The 18,099-nt window shown below is 54.4% G+C and overlaps 1 protein-coding gene across 3 annotated transcripts in view; it reads right to left on the reverse strand.

Annotated features, from left to right (window-relative positions):
- The window catches only part of LOC116946471 (uncharacterized), a 56,713-nt gene extending 39,294 nt beyond the window's left edge, over positions 1–17,419 (reverse strand). The window contains exon 1 of one of the 3 annotated variants that reach the window (XM_032961379.2): positions 17,344–17,419. The gene's annotated coding sequence lies outside the window, so the exon portion shown is untranslated. Of the gene's footprint in view, positions 1–7,821; positions 8,417–16,732; positions 17,272–17,343 lie in introns of those variants that run through there. The other 2 variants (XM_032961378.2, XM_032961376.2) reach the window with 2 other exon arrangements.
- Between the last annotated feature and the right edge of the window lie 680 nt (positions 17,420–18,099).

Raw genomic sequence — 18,099 nt, forward strand, 5'->3', positions numbered from 1 at the left:
GTAGTTAAGATCTCACCACGGTAGAGAGAGACACTGAAAACTCCAAATATACAGCAGACGTCAGAGTTGGGATTGAACCCAAGGCCTCCTCTCTACCAGGCAAGGTAGTTAACATCTCACCACCGTGGCACCCACTGCTCCTACCCCCCCCTACCCCCCCCATTTCCACTCTGTGTGTGCAGCTTGCCCCAATCATCCTTCCCCCCCTAGATGGAGTGAGGAAAAAATCATTTGGATGCTTCCTGGAAGCCGCCCTTCACATTTGGATCTGGCCTCATGAGCTGTTAGCATCTCAGAATCAGAATCGGAATATGTATTTATACTGGAGGAATTCGATGAGCTATAAAGCTCTTTTTCTATCACATATGTCCAGTCGGGGCAGGTCAGAACTTTATCTGCGGCTTGGGGGCGGTGGGTGCGGATGACTAGATGTGCATCTCGGGAGAAGAAATGATGGTAGATCTGCTGATACACCTTGAAGGCTCAGTGTCTGCTGCTGGAGGAGGAAGTATACACACTCTTGGGTTCGCAGATGACACAGATGCGATCCCAGGAATCGGAGAAAGAACTCGCAGATCGAATATCAAGATTTGCAAAGAATGGCGTCATGACCTCATGTTTTTTGGAAACCAACACGGAAGAGATGAAGGTGATGATAGCAGGACAAACTGGAGACTGACGTCGATGTAAGGTCAGGTGACGGGGGAATGGGGGCGAACTCTTTAGAACGCTTCGGGGTGACCATCACAGACGATGGAAGATCGGACAATGAAGTAAGACCAGACTTTAGCAGCTGCAGTTGGAGGACGAGAAAAACTCGAAAGGCTGTGGGCAGACAAGCATTCATCACTGACATCGTACATCCAATAACGGACTGCCACGGGCCATAAATTGCATGACGGATCGGCCGAACGGAGACATTCGCCACACATCTCGCGAATTTCAATTGAAACCTTTCGCCTCAACGTTTGCGTCCCGTCGGGGCCGGAGTGAACTTTGACCGCGACCGACGGACCCGGTTAGACGGACAGAAGGAGAGAAAGAGATGCGCCGGTCGGATCCATTAACGCAAGAAACCCCTCCCCTCCCCCCGGAGGAGAGGGGGGGGGCGGTGTTTACAGAGACTCGGAAAAACAAAAACAAATCTATCGTCGCGGCGGAGACGGCGCAGGTGTGTGCGCGCGGGCGATGCGAGCGCGCACGAACGCTCCTGCGTAAACTGGGGCACGTGCTCCGCAGGGAGTGGGGGGAGTGGGGGGGGGGCAGATATCCCCCACCCACCCGCCCACCACCACCCCCCCCCCCCCCCACGTGGCGCTACACCTGGCCGCACCTGGCCCCCACCTGGTGACCGCAGCCCGTGCAGGAGCACGGCAGGAGCTGCGGATGTCCGCCTGAGCGATTCGTTTCCCCGTGGTTTCTGGGCAGATTAAATTGGCTCCCCGCGTCGTCACAGATAAGAAGAGTTCGTCCACTGCAATGTAATTATCTTAAATTTGTGCAGCTACTGGCTGCTGCTGCTGCTGCTGCTTGCTGAATCAGTACCGAGCCTGCTGTTCGTGCGCTGACGTGCGTTTATAAGTTCCGTCTTTAGCATGATCAGCATTAACACCGCCTTGTTAACCGTGTGGAGAGAAATGCGGACTCAAAAGAGTCATTATTTTTGCCCAATTATTGGGGGTTGCTCTTAACCGTGTCTAGACGTGTGTGTGTGTGTCGGGTGGGGGGGATGTCAAGACCCCCACAGTGGCTGCGTCCCTGGAGCCGATCAATAATCCGCCAACTCCGCACGGAGTCGCGTCCTGTCGGGATAATCCGACCTTAAGCCACCCGCGGCTCGCCCGTGCGAACAGTGGAGATCTCTCCTCGAGGCCTCCGCCTAATGGCAGGGTTCTTGGTTCAAGTTCCCCCCTGCCACGCTCACCCCCTTCCCCCTCCTTTCTCAAGCCGTCAAGCGGCACCTTCCTCTTTCTACCTCTTGGAATGCCCCTTCTCGAGCCCTCCTCTCTGACGACAACACGTCCAGTCCAGATCCTTTGCCCATCTCAAAATTATTCCAATTCGACTTCTCCCCTGCGGAACTCGAGCCCAGGAACGAATTTGTATTGATTTCTTTATTTTACCAGGTAAGGCCCGGTGAGCTATGTAGATGTTTTTTTCAGAAGCGACCTGGCTATCACAAATGATAGCTCAACTAAGTGGATTAGCGTCACGTGGAATGGTGTAGCGGCCAAATACGCTAAACGTGTGTTGATTGTAAATGTGTGTGGGGGGGGGGGGATGGGGAACCGGATAAAAATCCATGCGACCACGGAGAAAACAACGCAAACTCAAAATATCTCTCCTGTATACCAGGAAAGGTTAAGTTTCGATTTAAAGCTTTCGTGACTGCAAGGATTCATCTTCTTTGGTTCGTTCGGTAAAGTCACGTAGAATGAGAATAAAATAATAAAATAACACAATAAAATTATCACGACGTTTCGGCCACAACAAAAGCAGCCTTCTTCAGGTGAAAGAACTGTCGTCCCGACAGTTCTGTTCTTTCACCTGAAGAAGGCTGCTTGTGTTGTGGCCGACACGTCGTGAGAATTTTATCGTGTTATTTTATTATTTTAGTATTTTATTATCATTCTACGTGACTTTACCGAAATAACCAAAGAACCAGGAAAGGTTGTTAACAGCTTGCCACCAAGACATCCCCTCGGATCCACAAAAGGTCCGGTCTCATTGTCCTCCATGCTCCGCTCACGACCCTGAGCGCGTCTCTTCAATTTCCAATGTTTGTCTAATGTTTCTATACATTTTAACTTTCAAGCCGTTCTTTTTTGTTCGTCGCACAGTCATATAACAAGAGCGACACTGGCACTGCCATTATGCGTCCACAACATTCCCTGCTGCCGATAACCCTGTGCTCTCTTGTGTTTGGACATGCATGTTGCATGTTTGTGGTCAGACACAACCCTAACTTTGCACTACAGAGTAAACCACTGCAGCCTGCACTCATTCAACGGAGGGGGAACCGCAAAAGGGCACCAACTCTCTCCTGAAGCCCTCTCGTGACGTCGAGCAGACCTTGACATTGACCAACTCGCTTCTAAATAAATTGCTGCCATTGGACGCAAGGATAAATCGCACGATTTTTTGCGAGTGCTTTTTTTTACATTTCATTCGGACAAAACAAAAATCTAAAAAATCTATTTTTTAACCCCCCCCCCCCCCACAAATTAAATTTCAACTCCCACCCTCCCACCAAAGAATATTTTTCACTGGCCTCGTACGTCACTCGCTCTGTGCTAGCTGGGCTGGGCTGAAACGCTGCTTGCACAACACAGGGAGGGCCCACGCGGAGCCGGAGGGCTCAAAGAAACGTTTCTCTCTCGAGCGCCAACTCCGGCTTGAACTCCGGCCACTGAAACGGAGGAAGAGGAGAATGTGCTGATGTTGCGGCAAAACGCGAAACAGGAAGAATAAAACGGGGGGGGGGGAGGAGGGAGGGGGGGGTGTGAAAATAAATAAGTAAATAAATAAGAACCTGGCGAAGGAACGCAGCCGCTGGCGTTGCCGCTTCTGAGCTGTATAATAAAAAAGTCGGGACCACATCACGGACGGACAGGAGAAGAATAATTCGAATATCGGGCACCGCAGGTAAACGCATCGTCTCGAGAAGGGTGTACCGTCACTGCTATGATTACGCAAACTAACAAATATCCCAGGACAACGGCTACCTCCTCAACGAGTGGAGGGACGATCCTGGGAAAGCCGAAATAGATGTCAAACATTCGCCGTGCGCAAGTCCACCAGATCAGCCGAGAAGGAGCCCAGGGTTGCAACAGATAGGACCATGGACGCTCGTCCATCGCTGCCGTTCCTCTGCCTGCCTTTTTACGCGTCCAGCGCGCCAAGCCGCGGCACGGCCGTGCGGCGAAAGCAAACGGGACGTCAGTGAACGCCTTGCGGGAACGATTAGCCACGTGCCGACCTGAAGTTCGCAACGCTGAGACGCCAGGATGTTGCCCAAAAAACGTCCCTCATCCCAACCATCACTCCTCCACAAGAACACTGCCCTAAAAATATAACTTTTTTAATCAGTTAAGGTCCTAGCATTGAGCCCTCTTTCACAGCACGTAGATAGGCCATGGAGGTAGAGACTCACAGGTGGAGTCACAGGTAGAAACTTACTAACTCTCTGGCCTCTCCATGGGCTGCGAAAGGACTACTGCCCAAAACGTCACTCTATTTTTTTTTCCCTTTTTAGGGCCACGGTGTTCATGAGGAATGTGTTGAAGTTTTTTCATAGTTAATCGTGATTGTGCGCCACTGCGAAGGCATCAGCCGCAGCTTTACCAAACAATTCGCGTGATAACAGGTGTAATCGGTTGTTGCGGGGCTACCTTGTGGGGCAGCAGTGGGCAGTTCAGAATACTGCTTTTCTCCTCCCGAGTTCGCCAAGCCGTCGCTGACCGTCGTGGTGAAGTGGGGTCAAATAACCCCCGTGACCCACGCAGAATGGGGTGGGCCCCCTTAATCACCAGTGGATACGCAAGGCTGAATTTCAGCAAGGTCTGCTTGTTTCAGTGGCCGAGAAAAAATATTTCAGCGCCCGGCCCACAATACATTCAGCATACCTCTTGATCAGTGCCGGGTTATCCTAGCAGCAAAAGTATCATATTCTACGGGCCCCGCACTTTCAAGGGCCCCGCGCTAAATGCTTTCAAGCTATCAATTCCGGTTCAGTGATTCTGCACTTGCTCTATTACTATAGTACTATACTGCCTTCAACTTTTATGAACGACTGGGTGTTTAAGGTTAACGATTTGTCGTATTATCTGGCTGTATTGCAAATGGAAAGATACAATTACTTTACTATGCAAGTTAAACATTTATGTGTTTTCATATTTACGTGTTTTTTTTATTTAGGGCCCCTTCATAACATACGCTACAAGCCCCGCACTAGCTTAATACGGCACTGCTCTTGCTGCGGCTGTGTAGATGCGAGTTACGTACATGGAGGTGAAGGCCAACATGATCAGAACTCCATCTGCTCTGTCTCCACGTATAAATAAAACACGTGCTTTGGTCCATCGGTCTATTGTCTTTCCAGACCAACCAATATTTGTTTAAAGCCAGAAAAGTCTGGACCGGTTTCACCCTCCTAAAAACAAATGTGCAGGGATGTTGTTTGAAAGGACACTCCATGTAAAATATATATGGGTCCCTGTTTAAACGTATAAAAAATAAGAAATACTGTACATGAACTCGTCGTGTGCATGCGTGGACTTTACGGTAATGGTAACAAGAGGCCAAACCGTGAGCCCAACAAAGCAGGGAGCGTTGCCCCGGGGGTACGGTCGGGGCTGAACGTGTTAATTGGTAATTGTTTGGTAATTTATGACCCAATGGCTTTGGGAACGTGTGCAGGCCCCACAGCCCCTCCCCCTCTTCCTCCTCTGCACCCCCACGCCCCAGACTCCCCAACCGTAGCGTTGCCCCAGCAGTGTTCGTACAACGGGCACACGTGCTCATGGCAGATAAGTGACTGAGCGAGCGAGTGGGCAATATCTCCCCACGGCGTAATTCACCACTACAACGAATGGAAACACACAAACACATATGCGCACGCGCGCGCACGTACTTACATACACACGCATACATATATATCTACACACACAGAAAAGCACAGCACGAAAATGCGAGATGATATGCAGACATAAACACAAAGATCCCCGTATAGCCTTTAACAGAATGTTGGGGCAAGTGCTGTTCTCGAGAACATTTTAAGTAAGGCTCATTAACAGGCACACGAAGGGCTGGGTTGGTCAGTACCATGGCCGGCCGCCTTTGTCTCCCCCGTGGTGATGTTTTACACACCACACCAGGTTGTCATTTGAGGCTGAGTGGACCTAAAGGAGGCCCCGGACTGGTTCAGATAATCGTCACCGGTGTTGGCCGTGAGCGGGAATCGAACCCGGGTGGCCAGGTTCGTAGCACAGCATAGCGCTAACCGCTACACTGCCGCTCCCCACAACCACGAACGCACTGACACACGCACACACGCGCACGGCATCACACCAACGCAGACTCAAACGCAGCACGTGGACACGCTTGTTTCTCGAAACGGAAATATACGCAAACACGGAACTTATATTGCCGATGTTAGCATTGCCATTCTCATAGACACCAGCAACAGACCAGGGCGTGCACACAGCGGTAGTCTTCCCCACACGTGCTGGGTGGGTGCGTACAACCCGACTGGCTCGCAAACACCCCGCGACTCGTACGGCTCTCGGCACGTTCAGCGGAAGAAACTCTTCCTCTGCAGCGTCCCCCACCCCACCCACCACCTAACGGGAGCTTTGGCTGGGAGGATCGCGGGAGATGGTCACGGGCATGGGGAATCCTTCATCCAGCAGTGGATTGATCATGGCTGATGATGATGATGACAGACAACTAGACTGATGCGTACACCTAATGGGTCTCATCAGCTGCTGTAAATTTATCAACAACACCAGCAATGTTGTCTTTTCGTAAATAAGCCAAGGAACTCATTGGGAGTGCTTCATGTAACGTTGTTATTATTATTCAGCTTTCACGGTTAATTTGCTTAACTGGTTGAGGATGAGTCTCGTTTATCAAGAGTGAGTGGTCGAACGAGCGGGTCAACGATTGTGTGCGATGATGATAAGTGAGCGAGTTCAGGTTTTCATATTCTTTGGGTCTTTCGGTAAAGCGTGGCTTTACCGAAAGACCCAAAGAATATGAATTCCTGCAGTTACGAAAGCTTTAAGTCAAGATGAGTTCAGGTTTGTTTTGTTTGACCAGGTGAGAGCTGAAGAGACCAACGTGATCCTCGTTTGCTTCAGTGACTTGGGGTCACCAAAATAACAAAATGAAAGAAAGAATAAATAAATGAATGAAGCCGACAGCAACGATGCGGGCAGAAGTAATTCATATTGCCGGACTACTTGCGGTGTGGCCGATATGAGGTAATGAATCTTATGATGACAACATGCAAAAAACTCGGCCACCCGTGATGCAACATCGTGGAGACTCTGGCTGACTTGCCAGAGTCAAAGCGACCTCCTGATGCTCAATTGAGCATTGAGCGAGGCGTTGGTGCTCATCTCCTGTTGTACAGTGGTGGGAATTCCACATTCCTATGGCAGGTGAGAGTCTATCATTAGGCCCAACCGTCGTTGACTTTCTCACAAAGTGGCACGAATACTTTTTTATTATTATTATAGTATCGACCTCCGGAGGGAGGATGCGTTGAGTCAACCACCCCACCAAGGATTTGAACTCGCCACCTTCTAGTCGCGAGCTGCTCCCCCCCCCCTCCCCCCTCCCACCTCGAGCCCTCCCGGCCAACTGACCACATTGAGTTGACGAGGCGACAAAAGCGGCGACCTTTTGAGAGGACTCAGAACCACGACCTTTCTTTATCTCTCTACAGTCATCAGCGACAACTGTAACGGTGCTTTCATTCCATCGACGACGCCACGGGCCATGCGTTTGTTTTTTGTTCCACCCCCCCCCCCCCCTAATACGCCACATGGTAAGAGCGGGTGTGGTGCTACGAATTCGGCGTGCAGGATGACGCACGCCGCTCTCTTACTCACCCCCCACACACCGTGCCTGGCGAACCGAGCGTTGTCTCTCTCTGTGTGTGTGAACCTCAACACCATCACCCAACTCCACCCATCCCGAGCACACCACCGACACCACCACCTCCACACGAGGCACGGCAACAGAACGCACGACACGACGCGCGCAAGCACGAGACGCGCCCCCCCCCCCCCCCCCCCGGGGCTCGCTCCGACTCACGGCTCGGTCCGCCGCGAACTCCGCTCCCAGTCGCCCAGGGCGCTGGGCTGCTGCTGCTGCTCAGATGCCCGCCGGTGACACCGGCTCAGATGCCCGGCTGGCCCCTGGGTGTTAGGTCCGAGTCGCGTCCACCACAGGAGATGCCCGCTGCTGCTGTCTCCTCCGAGCGTCTCTGAGAGTCGCCGTTCACGCTCGCTCACTCGCTCGCCCTCCCGCCGCGCTCACTTTTACCCTCACCCCTTCGGTTCTCGTGACTCTCACTTCCACTCTCACTCTCTCTCTTCTTCCCAAAAGTTCCTTAGTAGTCCTCTCTCGCTCTCTGCCTTTGCGTCCCTACCCGTGGCTCTGTATTCATCTCTCTCTCCGCGTGTCTATCTCTTCCACTCTCTCTCTCTCTCGTGTGTATGGATGTTGAACGTCTTTGGCACCGTACGTAGTCAACCCCACTAGATCTCTTCCCCCTATCTCCCCTCCGTCTCAAGGGTCCCTTGCCGCATCTCTCTCTCTTCCGCTGTCCCTTGACTCGCCGCACCGCACACCGGCTCAGGGTGCAAGGAGGATGACGAGTTGATGCGAGGTGGGTCGGGTGCTCGAGCGGGGAGGGCGTGCGGGTGGGTGGGTCCGAGCGAGGGGGGTGGGAGGGCAAGAGCGGAGTAGCTGGGCGAGCGATGCCGTCAACAGAGGGGGAGAGAGGGGGGGAGGACCGCCCGCGAGGGGCAGGGGGGCAGGCAAGCTGGGGGGAGAGAGAGTGGGGGGGTGAGGTTGGAGGAGGGCCGGGAGTGGGTGGGAGGATTGGGTGGCGGAGAACCACAATCGGATGACCGCGTCAAATTAACGCTAATCTACTGCGGCGAGCAGTGGTGGTGGGGCGCGGGGCGGCGCGGAGTTTCTAAATAAAGGCCGCTTCCGGCCGTCTCTCTCCGAGCAGCAGGGGCGATGATGCAGTGGTTGCCGTGGCGACGATTTATAGAAATGAGCATCACCAGCCCGGGAAGGCTAAATAAAGGGGGGCCAACAATTTCGTGAGAGCGGCACTCACACATAAACGTACATATGGGGGGTGCGGCGGATGGGGGGGGGGGCTCATGGTGTATTTATGATGCTCGCTCGCACGTTCCCACGAACGCACGCCAACGCGCGACCGCTTGTCACCACGCTTCTCCCTCCTCAAGAGCACGGGGACCAAACGGGGTCACAGCAGGACGAGTGGGCCCACTCGCAGGAGACGGGGATGGGGGACACCCCGAGAGACGGTGGCGCACAGACGCGGAGGGAGCCAGGGCACAGAGACATCCGGGGAGACGAGCCGTGGTTGGCCTCGGCCCCAGTGTCTGGAATTAAATGGGGCTACCTTTTCAATTTCCCCATTTTTTTTTTCATTTCAATCGCCGGCGGCTTAGAATCCTCCGGCCCCATGGGCCCCAATGCATGCACCGCTCCTCGATAGCCACGCCACTGGACAGCGGGGGACACGGAAACGCTCAAGAGAGACACGGATAAGGCAGAGGACAGAGACAGAGGGACAGGGGCACACTCGGTGATGGCAGCAGGACAGCCGCGGGCATACCCCACGATGCTGTCTCGCTTCAGTAAACACCACAGCGGTGTCACCCCCCCCCCTGCCACCACCTCCCCTCGCCCATGGCTATCCTTCGTGCGCGATTCACAGGAGAGAGAGAGATGCCTCGTTCACGCGGCTATTCCAGAAAATCCGCATTCAAACTGCAGCCTACTTGGCAGTGGACACGACAAGAAGCCTCTCCGCTAACATTCCTCGGCAGACGCAAGGCTCTCCCTCCTCCTCAGCCACACTTCCTCCACATGACACGCTCTGGAAGCCGTGCAGCAGCAGCAGCAAGCCGCGCGCTCCCCGTTGCTGCGTGGGTGTGCAAGGCGCGGAGCCACACGGGGAGGAGTGGGAGAAAGCGATGGACGGGCACGTTACATAACCCCGCCAGGGATGAAGCAACTCACAGCAGCAGCAGCGATAATAATCATTCCTCTGTGGGCTTCCAGGACTGCCACCACGTGTGCGTCTGTCTGTGTGTGTGTGCGGACACGGCGCCCGTGTACCGTGCCAGCCGTCATAGGTGCTCGTGAACAGCACTTGCCCCAACGGTCCGTTAAAGCTATACGGGGAATCTTTGTCTGTGTACACTGCGCTACGACTCAGCCTCAAATGAGTACCTGGTGCGGTGTGTAAACATCGCCTCGAGGAAGACAAAGGCGGTCGGGCCTGGTGCTGGCCACCCACCCCCTCGTGTTCTGTGCCTGCCTTCATAGGTGCCCGCTAACAGCACTTGCCCCAACAGTCTGTTCAGGCTATAGGGGGGATCTTTGTCTTTTGTAGCACCAACTTCCCAACCAGTCCACACAGCCAGCGTGGTCGCTCATGGCGTGGACAACCATCTCCAGTTCAACCGATTTCAATCAAACTCCAGTTTTACTGATGCTGCCGCAGCGTAAAGGTTAACAATGCTGAACTCGTGACCCAGAGGTTTGCAAGTTCGATTCCATCTGCAGTGTACGAATGGGTAGAGCCACAGTGAGTCGATCAGCAGGCCGCGTGTGGTGGGGTCAAGTGTGGACACTCAACTCCCAACTCATCCAAGACGTTCGGCCAGCGTGTAAGAGTAGGCCGAATACTATTCGAGAGAAGCTCCCTCTGGACGTGGCCATTTCGCCAGCAGTGGCGTGGGGTGAGCAACTGCAGTACTGCACCTTTGCCCTCACCTAGTTTGACTGCCTTTATTTTTGCTCTAACCTTAGAGCCTTTTTACCCGAGACCCAGTTTCACAGCGTCGAGCCCAGGTCCTCGATGACCTTCCGCTGAGGACAGCCCCAGCTGCCCACCCGTGCTCACGCAGCCGAGAAGCGGGCGAGTGGGAGGGGAGGGAGGGAGCGAGGAGAGGGAGGGAGGGTGGGAAGGGGAGGGAGGGAAGGGAGGGGAGGATGGAGGGAGGAAGGGAGGGAGGGAGAGGCGCGCGTTCACACGGTTACGAGCGTGGGCCATCTCCACTTGCACCGCTCCCAGTGCGGAGGAAGGCCGCGCGGTGGTGGTCTGTCTGTCTGTCGCCGTCGACTCGAACGTCTCGCGATAGAACGATGCGCGTTTGACTTGGCGTGGCGTGACGTGGCGGCTGCCTCGCTCACTGCAGAGGCGACACTACACCTGCGGCAAAGCGGTGAGCGGAAAAAAAAGATTTTCCGAAGCCAGGCATTGCGGCGCTGTGCAATGACCTTTTCTGGATTTCGGCGCACGCACGCGTTTATCATCAGCAGCCAGGGGCAGCCACACAATGCCCCGGGCAACCAGAGCACATGGCCATGTGTCAACCCTGACTCGTGACGAGACTCACACACTGACACGTGTACACACGAATACACAAACACACTAACGTCCAAGCCCAGACTGATAACCACACTCAGTCGCGACTGCTCGATGACCACACTCACTAACTACTTCAAGAATACACTCACTCACACATCCGTCACCAAACCCACACTCACTCCCTAAAACATGACCCACCTCACTCACTTACTCCATTACCTACGACCACAATCACTCACTAAACCATGACCGCAAGCACTCACTCGCCCAAGATCACACTACCCATGACCACACTCACTTCCTGACCCATGCCCATACAACTACCACAACAACCGCTATTCACCCTCGTGCCGGGCTAGGTGCACTTTAAGTCCACGACCCATTTTCACACATACATCCACATGGACCCCAAGACCAGTGCCCAACACATACATGTAACGCCCGAGCCAGGACTCGGGCTTTACATGTATTTGTTTTACACAAATGTTAAAAGGCCATAATAGAGGTTTTTTAAAAAAAAAATTCTCCTTCCAGCCATCGCAGACAGTCGCAGATCAACCGACGACGCCGCCGCTTGCAAACCGAGCCGAGCGTATCGCAGAAGATAAGTCGCTACGACTGCTATGAACTTTGAATAATATTGAATAAAATACAGCCCCCCCCTCCCACACCTTTCCGTGTTCGATATTGTGCCAACGGTTCTTTCTTTGGCTTGCCTAAGCATTTTCAAGAGTGGGGGGTTGGGGGGGGCTCACACCTCTCCCCCCAACGCTACCCCGCCCTTCCCCCCCCAACGCTACGCGTCTGTGTTACTCCATTCTATCAGCGAGCTGGAAAATGTTCGGTGAGAAATGAAGCCCTCAAGCGGAAACATCATCTCCGAAGCCGCTGCGCCTGCCACCACAACTCGGCTGCCTGTTTAATAATAATAAACAATTGAGTTACCTGCCAGCGGGCAGCAGGCAAATACAAAGCTCCCCCTTATAGCCTTAACAGACCGTTGGGATAAGTGCTGTGAGCAGAGCACACTTTGAAGGGTTGACTATACGGGGGCTCTTTGTCTTTGAAGATTGCACGTACCCCCTCACCCTGGTCTGCTTGGGTTTCCTCAGGGTTCTCCGGTATCCTTCCGTAGATAAAAAAACGATGTTACTGGTATTGGCCAAACATGACAAGGCTCAATAATTACCTGCAAATTATTAAATTGCGATTACACGCAGCGGCATTATTGCCCCCCGCCTTGCTGCGAAAGCATGCGAGGAACCTGCTGAAAAACAGTCTTGAAACTCAGAGAGAGGCTTTCCTGGAGAAACAAACAGAACAACAACAATAATAATAATAGCCGCGTATTGTTCGGCATGATGTCCGACGTTTCGTTTCACGCACCAAGAGCTTCTCCAGGAACTGATCCGGAGCCTTCTCTCGTTTTAACCACGTCTGCATCAGGGGCGGAGCCAGGATTTTGACTTTGGGGGGGCTGACTTCAATATTCAGAGATATCCAGTGTCTATGTTTTGCAATGGGCGCCACAAATGTATAAAACAAATTTTATTGGATTTGAACGTGGAGTTTATTTATAGGTCGGAGCCGCCGATGTGGCTAATAAGTTCGCTAAGTTCGAAAGGCTGCCGCTCAAGCAGCCTGCAGGGCAGCACAAGGTGGCAGCCTGCAGCATTTTTCAGCAGCCGGATATCCGGTTATCCCGATTACCGACTTTCCCAAAATTTCAGGGAGGGCTAAGCCCCCCCACCAGCCCCCCCTGTTGCTCCGCCCCTGGCCTGCATGATGAGTCCGCCCCAGGGCCGCACCGCAGTGTTCCTGGAGGCGCGCCACACCCACGTGGGGCTGGCCCCATAATTGTTTAGCGACAAAGTACCAGGGCCCATGGTGGGTCCCCTCTTTTGTGCGAGGGCAAATTTCCCCGATTGCTCCCTCCCTCTCCCCTCCATCGCACCCCTCCCTCTCTAGGCTGCCCTGAGTATATATGCACAAGTGATGAAGCTCATAAACAATGCCGGCCCTGCCTACATCAGACACGCGCAGCAGCTGGCAACCTTACATAATCGAGGGAGAGAGTGAGCTGCTCCATTTCGTGTTCCTGAAGAAGCTCCCAGCATGCGAAGCAAAACGTCGGACATCGTGCCGAGCAACACGTGGTGCAACCCAGAAAAAAACCTCCATCTGATGGCCTCTATAATAATTAATAACTCGGCACGTGCACAGTATTCGCCCATGCCCACATTTGCACAGAGTCGACGCTTTATTGTTTGTAGGTCACGAGTCGATTACGGTCGAAATCAAACGACGTAAATCCCACCGGGTCATCACAGCACAATCCGGCTGCACCACCATCATCACAATCCTACTTGAGCGACCACTATCACGATCCAACAGGATCGGCCAACATTACAATCTCACCGCGCCACCACCATCGCAATCCCGCTGGATCGCCGCCATCACAATCTCCAAAAGTCCCCATCGTCGGTACAACCCCGCTAGACCGCCACAATACCTTGGTTCTACATAAGCTTGCCTTCAATAAACACTGACCTCCACACAAGAAAGAAAGACATAAAACAAATCCCAGCACAGACACTCAATACCACACTTCAAGCGAAACAACGCGACCACGTCTCACTGTAAAACCAAACAGAATATCATCTTACCGGGAGCATCCGTCTGTCGAGTGATCCGGCCTCTGACTCTATAAAAGTCCAAAGACGAAGATCTCCACTATAGCCTTACGGGATGTTGGGGACAAGTGTTGTTATCGAGCACCTACGGAGGCCGGAATGCCACACGACGGGGTGGCGTAACCGGAAAAATACCACGCCCGGCCGCCTTTGTCTCCCTTGTGGCGATGTTTATACATCGTACCAGGTACTGATCTAAGGCTGAGTCGATCAAGGGGAAGCCCAGGAGCGTTTCAGATATTCGACATTAATGTTGACCATGAGCGTTAATCAAAGGTGAATTAAAAAGTAAAAAGTGAATACAACTATGTTAATTAGGCACGACGGGTAGTAACGGGGATGCGATTGCTCCACTTATCAAATGACTTTCTAGGATTTACCACATGCTGCAGAACGACCGTTAGAAATTGGGTTGTAAGTCATAATACGAATACTAATTTCAACTCGTGACGCGCCGCCTACTAAGGGGCAACACTATCGCATACAGATGGAACAGATGGAGTATAGTCCCCACTCGCTGTTCCACCTTGTCCCGTCAACGTGCGTGTGATCCACCAACTGTCGCTGCCTCCACAGTGCTGGGTTATAGACGTGCCAAGACAAAGATCGCCCGTATAGCCTTCACAGACTGTTGGTGCCAAGTGCTGCTAGCGAGTAGCACCTGTAAAGGTCGGCACGGTACACGAGAGGTTGGGTGGGATGGTGGGCACCACCACCACCAGCCAACCCAAGTGATGTAGCCATTCAAATGCTTTGCCTGAGAAGTCTGTGTTAATTCAGCCGGGGCGACACGGCACGGTGGTAAAAAAAAAATTGGCACCCCCCCCCCCAACACCTCAAGCGATGCCAGCGGCCGGCCGGACATTTCGGTCGAACCCCCATTATGGTGGTAGCCGGGCCATGGGAGCAGCCCTCGTAAAACCCCGGCGCTTGTAAACACGGCGAGAGGGCAAGGTACAGGCGGGGGTGGGCAGACAGAACCGCAAACATTCGCCACCCACCACCACCAGCGCCGCCGCCACCGCCACGCCACAGCGAGCTGTCAGCAGCGTCCACGTTGCAAGCGGAAAACTTTTCTGACTTTTTTTTTGTTCAAAGTTGTAAAAAAAAAATAGAGCAGATTTTTTTTCTTGCTATAGCCTCGGCTGACATTTCCTTTTTTTTTCTTTTGCCAACCCCCCCCCCCCTCTCAAAAAAATTTACCCCCCACCCCTAACTACAACATCTGACGTCGTCATCAAACTTCAGATTCGGTTGCGTGATCTCGGAACACGAAGACAGCGGGAGGCGAGCGGGGAGGGAGAGGGGAAGCTGCTGGGGCTGAGAGACGGGGGAGTGCTGGGGGGGGGGGGAGCCCTGCGTGAGACATTCCGCCTCCCTTCCCCCTCCCCCGTGTCCTTGGCCTGGCTGGCATGAATCACGGCGGCTCCAAACCCTGAAGGCCCCCCCCCCCCCTGCCTGTCTCCCACGCCCCCACCTCCCACGCACCTTTAAAGGAGCACCGTTGTGGTGCAACCCACATCGAGCAGTGCGGTGACAGTAGCGGTTTGCGGCGCCGGAGATGAAAAATCAAGTCCTGCTCGGTCGTTCAGGTGGACTGCAGCGGTGTCTAAACTAAAACTAAACATTTTTTTTTGTCAACCAGGTGAAGGCCCCACTGAGCTATGTGGGTTTTTTTTTCTTTCAAAAAGCGACCTGGCCACAAATGACAGCTCAACGGAGTGGCTTATCATCATCCACGCATGGAAATGCAGAGCAGCCAAATACTCTGAACGCGTGATGTTGATTCTAAACGTGGAAGGGGGGGGGGGAACTGGAGGACCCCGAGAGCAAAAATCCACTCGACCACGGGGAGAGAGACACGCAAACTTCCAATATACAGGCATCGTCAGGGCCGGAATCGAACCCACGACCTCCTGTATACCTAGCCACCATCTAGTTTTGTAAAACTCACCCGAGCAGCAGTGCGGTAGGGGATTCGTGACTGACTCTGACAATTGCTGTGGTTCGGGATGAACGTGGTCACGTATACCTCCGAATGCGCACACGTTAAGAATCCAGATGGCAACTAAACCCGCCTACCTACCAAACAAAAATAACCCCCAACACATTAATATGTAATATGCGACGTTTCGGGCAATGGTCCTTATTCATTGCACGTAAATCGAAGACACTGGTGTAACCATCAAACGCATCAGAACATCTATAACAGGCCGACGCGCACGTCTCTTTCAAAGATGTACAAGTAAAAACACCGGCCACAGTAGGGCGATTGTGGCCACGCAAAACGAAAACGATGGGCCGTGTAGTGAACCCACTGAAGTCTGCGCTCCTTCAGCGAATGGCAAAACGACGCGAGCTCTCCCTCCAAAGCCCTCTCGCCGCGGCCAACAGACCTCGACATCGCCATGAATCTCCTGATCAAAAGGAAACGTGCCATATGCGCGAACATAGCAGTAGCAGCAGCACACAAAGCACCTTACCATCGCGACATCGGCTGTAGTAGTGGGCTGCCCGCGCCCACGCGTCCAAACCCAGAGGAGGGTGATGGCCAGCGTGTGACACTTCCCTCCACCTCCCTCTCTCACGCCCTCTCCATTCAAGAGCGCCGATTACCAACGAGCCCAAAGTGAGCGGTGGTCCGGCTCTTGTGAAACAACTTCTCTGAAATGACGCCTCTCGCGTCTTCTCCTCGCTGATGGTCCTTGAAAGAGACCTCTAGGGCGCAGAGCCAAGCGGCGGGGGTTGGTGTGGAGGGGGGTGGTGGTGGTGGCGCGCTCGACCGATCGCAATCGACCGGTGGTGCCCTCTCGATGGCTCGCCAAAGTGCGTCAAGTCGCACTCCCGAGCACCGTCCCGCGAATCCGCCCCAATTACCGCCACTTACTTGGCAAGTGCTCCTGGGAGACGAGAGGAGGAGAGTGGAGCGGGGAGCTGCTGGAGCTGCGGTAGAGTTGAGGTGGTGGTAGTGGTGGAAGGGGTGGCGGGCGTGGTGGTGGTTGGGGGGGGTTGCGAGTTCAATCGGCTGCGCGTAGTCGACACTGCACGACCCCAAGGTACGTGCCACGTTCTCGTCACCGGCTCCACAGCAAGGGGAGGAGGGGGTAGCCGAGCCGAACCGGACGCGGCGCCGTCTCGCGTGCGCGGGGAGATGGTGGTGGTGGTGGACGCAGGGAGTCGATCCGAGGCAGCGAGGGGCGAGGGAGGGCAACGACGCTGGCACAACGCTGTGCGGGCTCTGTGCTCGCGGCTCGTCTCCACGCGGCGTCGGCGCGCACGACACAAAAACGCCACCCCGCCCCCCCCAGATATGAAAGCAGAAACAGGAAGACGGCGGCTGCGAAATCGCGGCGGAGAGTGAGACGGGGACGAGCCTCGGGTGGTGGGGGGGCCGGTGGGAAATGCGGCGGTGTGCGGCCCTCCCTCGTCTCCCCCTCCCTCCCTCACTCGTCTCCCCCTCCCTCCCTCCCATCCCACCCACCCTTGGCCCCTGCTTACCCGACACCACACGCGCAGCGGCAGCGTTCGGCGGTGGTCGCGGGCTCACGGACAGCGATCCCGCCCCATGGCGCCCCCACCTCCCAGCCCTGGCCTCGCTCTCCCCGCCCCGACCCCCCTCCCACGCTCACTCACCTCCTCCTCCCTCCATCCCTCCCCCACCACCACCGCCAGCTACTACAGAGGGCGGGAGCAGTCGGCATGGCAGAACGGCCAAAAATAGAAGCGAGATCGAAAGGGGGGGGGGAGGGCTTTCTTGCACACCCCATCTCTTTGGCACCCTCTCGCCTCTCTCTCTGGATGCGTCTCTCCTCCTCCAGCAATTCTCTATTTAGCCTCTTGGATTCACTCTCACAGCGTGTCTGTCATCGTCTGTCTGCGTGCCCCTCGTTTCTGTCATCGGTTGCTCAATTCACGCCGCATTTCTGCCCCTGGGTGTGTACGTGTGTGGGTGTGTGTGTGTGAGCGTGTGTGGGTGTGTGAGTGTGTGTGAGCGTCCATCGGTGAGCTCCTCCGGCAGGCAAGGCTGCGTTGGCTGGGTCATGTAGCTCGCATGCCCATCCACCGCATGCCGAAACAGCTTTTGTTCGGCCGGATCGAGGGGGCTAACGAACGCGGCACGGGCTAGAGAAGAGATGGAGTGACGTGGTACAGGAGGACGTGGAGCTGAGTGGACTTGCCGATGACTGGTACCAGCGGTGTCAAGATCGGCCTCTGTGGAGGAGGCTCGTGAAGGACGCTACTGGGCAGTTGGAG

Source organism: Petromyzon marinus, chromosome 27 (genome assembly GCF_048934315.1).
Source record: "Petromyzon marinus isolate PM22_M1 ecotype Great Lakes invasive population chromosome 27, UKy_Petmar_22M1.pri1.0, whole genome shotgun sequence".
NCBI lineage: Eukaryota > Metazoa > Chordata > Hyperoartia > Petromyzontiformes > Petromyzontidae > Petromyzon > Petromyzon marinus.